We start from the raw sequence: 7,072 nt of genomic DNA on the forward strand, positions 1-7,072 counted from the left end.
GTTGGGATACAGTATAAAAAACAACTTATTTTAGAAATTGTTATGACACAGAAAATGTCTGACACAGAAAAGTGGGACTTCAGCTAGAAAACTAAAGAAACTATCCTTGTTTATCACTGCCTCACTGTCTTGAAATACATATTAAATAGTTATCTTAATAAGCTTGTCATTAGAGGAGAATAATTAAGCTGAAAACTCCTTTTCTTAATATGCAAACTACAGAAAATTATACACACACTTACAACTTGCTGAATTCTTGAGGTATGCTCTGTTGCTCCTCCCCCACCTACCTCCCACCCCACAACCGCATCATTCCACCCACCCTCCCCTACCTCCTCTGCCACTTGGCACCAAGGTGATTTAAATGGTTATAGTACATAGTATGTGGGAAAATACTTTCGGCGACTGTTCAAAGTTAAGAATCACAGTGCTTAGAAAGAGCAGATTACCCTCTTAACTCCCTATAAGAGACATGAAATTTTGCTTTCTTTTGACTGAGACTCAGGCCAGAATACTGGAGCGGGTAGCCTTTCCCTTCTCCAGGGGATCCTTCCAACCCAGGGATTGAACCCAGGTCTCCTGCATTGCAGGCAGATTCTTTACCAGCTAAGCCACAAGGGAAGCCCTATAATAACTTTAATCACACAATATTTAACCATATTTGTTATACCACAACACTTGGTAACACTTCATTTTGAGTGTCCCAGCATTATTAATTCATTTGGTATTCACTGTAATAACACTGATCATCATGAACTTATTTGGTATGCATGTGGATGTCATAAGTATTTCCATAGGAATTCTATTGCATTTCAGCATTAATTAAATGCACTCCCTAATTTTCTTAGGAAAACAGGAATATACTGTAATTCTTAAATACTATGTCTTTCAATAGCACATACATAGGCTGATTATTAAGCCATATGTAGAATTATTTGTACCACCTTATGAACATATTTTATATGCAAAACAGCTAACAAAATGAGTGTCTAGGTTTTTGTGGATCATGATATATTTTCTTAATATCAGCATTTCATGAACACAGAAGTGACATTTACAATCACATTTCTCAAGCAAAGAAGAAAACCACCCTACATTAATTTCCAGAATCTAAGACAGAAAATGTCTTTCTTTAAAAACAAACATACAAATAATAAACACCTAGAGAATGAAAGCCACCTAACCAGGAGTTTGCATGTTCGTGTTCTTTCCTTCCTGCTTTCCCAGATCCTAGAGGTACCCATGGCTCTGTGGATGTAGTGCCTTTTATCTGCTATTGGGGTATGCCAGTTCTGTGATGTCATTCACGCAGCAAGAAAAAATAAAATACCAGCCACCCCCACTGGTATCCTGAGATGGCAAAATGAAGTGGCTTATCAAAGGATAGCAGAAAACTGTCTAAAAGAGAGATCTGCTAAAATCTACTAATCTTCAATCACATCAAGGTTTCTAAAGTTATACAGGCTTTTTCACGTGTTCATAAAAGGAGCTGATCCCATTCTCTTTTCTGCCAACAGAGATCACATTTGTCAGCCCTATCATATCCCTTCTGCTATAGGAAAGTAATGATACCATATTTGAGAGTGTGTGAGATTCTCTCCTGAATTTCAGCTTCAAACACCAGGGGGTTCCTATCTTAATGCAAGGGAGTGTTTTTCATTTATATTTGATTTTTTATTAAAAAAAAATTTTTTTTTTTACTTACCGCTATTCTGGAAACTAAAATCAGGCAGCAGTATTAGCAAGTAAATCTTAAAGGACTTAAATCTTATTTAAAATTATAGGAAGTAAATATTTCCGCCCCCCCCCACTTGATTTTGTAATTTCAAGGTAGGGGGAGGATAATTATTTAATTGTTAAAGTTTCTGAATGTGTCTTAAAATGGGAATCTGTAAACACTGGTTAAACCTTAGCATTATTTGTTCATTATTTCTCAGTCGTAACATGAATAGACAAACATACCTAAAAGAATGACACCTTTACTGGGGAAACACGTTTTCTCAAAGCAGTGATAAGACTCACAAGTTCTCACACTTTATGTAACAAATATAATTTTTAAAATATTTAAAAATAACACTAGTATTGTACTATTCCAAAACAGAAAATGAAAAGGAGTTTGCAGTTAAAATATTTATTTTTCCAGTACATTTAGTGATAACACAGTTATTTTTAATGAAACCCATGCAGAAAGAATAGAAAATCCAGTTCATAATTGTAATGTAGGGAGGAGACAGAGCTGGACTTTTTCTCTTACGGTCTGTACTCCGGATTCATTTACTAGGCACTGCACCTCAAGGCGCGCGGACAGCGGTGGATTCCTATTCTGTAGCTTAGAGAATTACCCACTCCTCAGAGGATAGATTTAAAATGTTGCTGCCTGTGAATTCTAGGCTTTTGTTCATTTCAACATTTAAGGCAGATCTCTCATGCACAAGAAGTACTTCAAAGGTATTCATTTATTTTTTGTTTGTTTAGGTTTGTAGTCCTTTCTCTGAGAATTGTTCTTATTAATCTTTGCACTGAAATATTTTTAGGAACCAATGCCAGTTACCTTGATGTTGCCTATTTAACAGTGGCAGAATTCTTTTTTGCTACTGGTGGCAAACAATTTAATTAGGAACACAAAATAGCCACCTGCTTTATTTCCCTCTGCAAGTATCTGTTCCTTGTCTAAGAATAAGAAACTACCACTATAAAAATCTCTTTGAGCTCTTGCTAATGAAACTTCCTGATTCCACTTGTTTAACCAAGCTCTCTCTGCAACAATTTTTTCTTTCTTTCTAAACAGACCTTTAGGTATGCAAGGCCGTTTGTAAATTATATGGTGCTGGCAATATCATGAAATATCATGACTGCAGTTTATGGGCAGATGAAGGGGGATGAGTTGTAACAAGAATAAATTACACAAAATACATTGGGGGAGAAATGGCAAAGTGTTGGTGCCAGCAAAATTATTAAACTTTAGAGTGGTACTTAATAAGGGCACTAAATTAAGTGACCTTATGATTGGATGGACATAGCAAATGGGATTCTCAGGGAATTATCCTCCATTAACTTACAAAGAAATAAGGAGATATAGTATCATAAACCAAGATAAGAAAAGTATAGGTGAACTGAATATTAACAAATAAAGCAGTTCACTGAAAACAACTATCCCTTTAGAGACATCCTGAACATACTACCTAAAATCACATGCTGGTGAAAAGACTATAGTTTATGGCTTAGGACCATACATTTTATATTTAATTTTGTCTTTTTTTACAAATGTGTCTAGCCACAAGCATAAAAGCTCACATTGTCTAACTAATATAAAGTTATGAAGAATGTTGGGAACTAGAAAGTCAGTCATGCACTATGGATTTCTTTACCTTGCTTAATTCATCTGTGAAATGGAGTCATAATTCTGACTGACCTATAGAAGCTCAGTGAGGAATCATTAATATATGGCTTAAATATAAATTAGAAAATGTTGGCCTACATGTATGTGTATGCACATGCATTTTGCTCTCAGGTACCTTTTTTTAAACTGAAGTAGAATTAACAAGCATTAAAGTACACAAATCTTACATGCAGAGCTCAATGAGGTTTTGCATGTATATGTGTGTGTATATATATATATATATATATGTATATATATGCCCTTGTGACCACTTCAGTTCAGTGCTAAGCTTCAAACATGTCCAACTCTTTGCAATCCTATAGACTGTAACCCGCCAGGATCCTCTATCCATGAGATTTCCCAGGCAAGAATACTGAAGTGGATTGCCATTTCCTACTCCAGGCGATCTTTCCGACCCAGGGATCAAACCCACATCTCTTGTGTCCCCTCAACTGGCAGGCAGGTTCTTTACCACTAGTGCCACCTGGGAAGCCCTTGTGACCAATATCCAGATATTTTCACTCACCCTAGAAAGTTTCCTTCTTTCCATACTCCCCCATTTCTCCCCAGAGTTAACCACTGCTATGACTTTTGTCACCATAGATTAGTTTAAAATGTTCTTGAACTCATAGATTTATACTCTTTTCTGTTTGAAATCTTTCAACCTCGTTGTAGTTTTTGACTCTGTCATTAGACTCCATTATTAGGGATTAGTAAACTTGAAAGCATCAATCAGCCTTCTCCTCCTTTTTTTTCTCTTCTTCTCTGTTCTGCATCCTCAGTGGTTAACAATGTGGTCTCTGCCATCTCTCAGGCTCAGATCAGTTCAGTTGCTCAGTCATGTCTGACTCTGAGACCCCACGAACTGTAGCATGCCAGGCTTCCCTGTCCATCACCAACTCTCAGAGCTTACTCAAACTCATGCCCATTGAGTCCGTGATGCCATCCAACTATCTCATCCTCTGTCATCACCTTCTCTTCCTGCCTTCAATCTTTCCTAGCATCAGGGTCTTGTCCAGTGAGTCAATTCTTCTCATCATGTGGCCAAAGTATTGGAGTTTCAGCTTAAATATCTGTCCATCCAATGAATATTCAGGACTGATTTCCTTTAGGATGGACTGGTTGGATCTCCTTGCAGTCCAAAGGACTCTCAAGAGTCTTCTCCAACACCATGATTCAAAAGCATCAATTCTTCAGCACTCAGCTTTCTTTGTAGTTCAACTCTCACATCCACACATGACTACTGGAAAAACCATGGCCTTGACTATACAGATCTTTCTTGGCAAAGTAATGTCTCTGCTTTTTAATATGCTGTCTAGGTTGCTCTCCCAGGCTAGGAATTAATTTTAGCTCCATCACTACCACTGTACACACCTGGGTAACTTACTTTAAATCTCCTAGTTTTCTACTCAAATGAATGAGATTAGTAACTACCTCTTACAGTAGTTGTGAAGGCTAAATAGGATGATCCACATCAAGTACACAGTATAGTTTCTGGCTACTAAACAACAATTATTAAGGCTAGTCTGGAATACTCTTAGTGAAAAAAGAAGAGCTCTTTGTTAGATTGTTCTTGAGGACAGCAGGCAGAAGGATCAAGACTTCTAGGCTCTGATTTTCATTTTTTAGAAAATCAGTTCTCAATTAGCCTTAGCACATATCAAGGCAAAAAAAGATGCTGACAGGTGTTCTTCCATAAGTAAACCTGTGTCATTATTGGTCATTTTGAATGAAGGAAACACTCTTGGTAAAAATGTATTTACGTACATTTCAGAGTCACCAATGCAGCATATTTGTTTATTTTGAGACAAAGGCCAGGAGGAATGGATAGATTTTAGTACTAGAAGGATTCTTACGAATTATTCAGTTTATCCTTATTTTATAACTCAGGAAACTGAGGCAAATCAGGTCATTTGTTTAAGGTCAATGAAGAAGCCAAGATGTCTGCCACACAGTGCAGGGCAACAGTTCTCAAAGTGTGGTTCCCTAGTCATTAACTACAATAACACCTAATGCTGATGTAACTTGTTAGAGATGCACATTTTCAGGTCACATCCAATGGCATCCACCCATTCAACTACTGTAAGAACTACTAGATGGAAACTCTGGGGACAGGGTCCAGTGTGCATGCCCTCATGGTATGTTACCTGCTAAAGCTGGAACCTTAGTCTATGACCCTGCTACCCTAAGTATGGTCTGCGGACTAGCAGAATTCACGCTATCCAGAAGTTACTTAGAACTGTAGACTCTTGGGCTCCAGATCTACTAAATACTACACTTTAATAAGATTCCTAGGTGTTATGTATGCCACTAAAGCTATGAATCATCAATACACACTAGCAGCCATGGTCAGAACTATTTGAGCTTCAACTGTCCACTAGAATCTGTGCTGTTTTATGCCATTAGAGCCGACTGACCCTATTCCCTTTCCCAGAGGATCTGCCAAAACAACTATCATAATACTGAAAACTAGCTTCCCCTCTGTGCCAGATCCTGTACTAAGCAACCTCTGTAGAGCCAATTACGCTTCAAAATTCTTTAATACAGAAATAACTATGCCCATTTTACGAGTAGGAGAACAGTGTTAAAGAATTCCTTCTCAACTAGGGCCATGCCATTAGTAGCTGGAGGAACTGGATAAAATTTTGGTTCTTATGGATTTTTTCCATGATACCATGAGACATCAGCTCCCTAGTCCCCCTAGACTAAGCACTATGGTAATTATTTAAACCAGGACTGCTTTATTTGCACTTACACTAGTTTTAATTTACAGGAATCATAAAAACTATAAGAGTGTCCATGGATATGACATCTTTATTATAACCATGTATAGTTTTTGAAAGCTTTTGAACTGTGGTGCTAGAGAAGACTCTTGAGAGTCCCTTGGACAGCAAGGTGATCAAACCAGTCAATCTTAAAGGAAATCAGTCCTGAATATTCATTGGAAGGACTGATGATGAAGCTGAAGCTCCAATACTTGGGCCACCTGATGCAAAGAGCTGACTTATTAGGAAAGACCCTGATGCTGGGAAACACTGAAGCCAAGAGGAGAAGGGGACGACAGAGGATGAGATGGTTGGATGGTACCACCTACTCAATGGACATGAATTTGAGGAAACTCCAGGAGATAGTGAAGGACGGGGAAGCCTGGCATGCTGCACTTCATGGGGTTGCAAATAGTCGGATATGACTTAGTGACTGAAAACAACTAGAATGATAAACCAGGTCACTGCTTCTCAGACTGCCTTTAGTGAAGGATGACTCTCCCCCAACTCTACTCTGCCATACACCAATTATTTTGCAACATATAATAAAATGAATTTATGGAAAAATAAATGTAAAAGAAAAAGTACAAGACAACTTTTAAAAAGATTCAGTAGATGTAAATTTACACTGTCAAGTTGCTGCCAGCATTTCTAAATGCTTACTCTTAATTTCTGTACTTACACTGTCACAGACCAGTGACAGAGAGCTTGCAGAATAGTATTGTTCTAGAAGTATACTTTGAAGAGCAAGAAACTAGACAATTTGCAAATTAAGTTGAGGTACAGTACCAACCAGTTTTAAACTACTATAAAATAGGTCACACAAATTCTGACTTCATTTCTTCATCCCTAGAAAGATCTGGAAGGCCACTGATACTTTCTCCAGAGTCAGTCCTAGGAAAACTAGCAACGTTTCTTTTTTTTTTTT

This window comes from Bos mutus, chromosome 4 (assembly GCF_027580195.1).
Source record: "Bos mutus isolate GX-2022 chromosome 4, NWIPB_WYAK_1.1, whole genome shotgun sequence".
Taxonomy (NCBI): Eukaryota; Metazoa; Chordata; class Mammalia; order Artiodactyla; family Bovidae; genus Bos; species Bos mutus.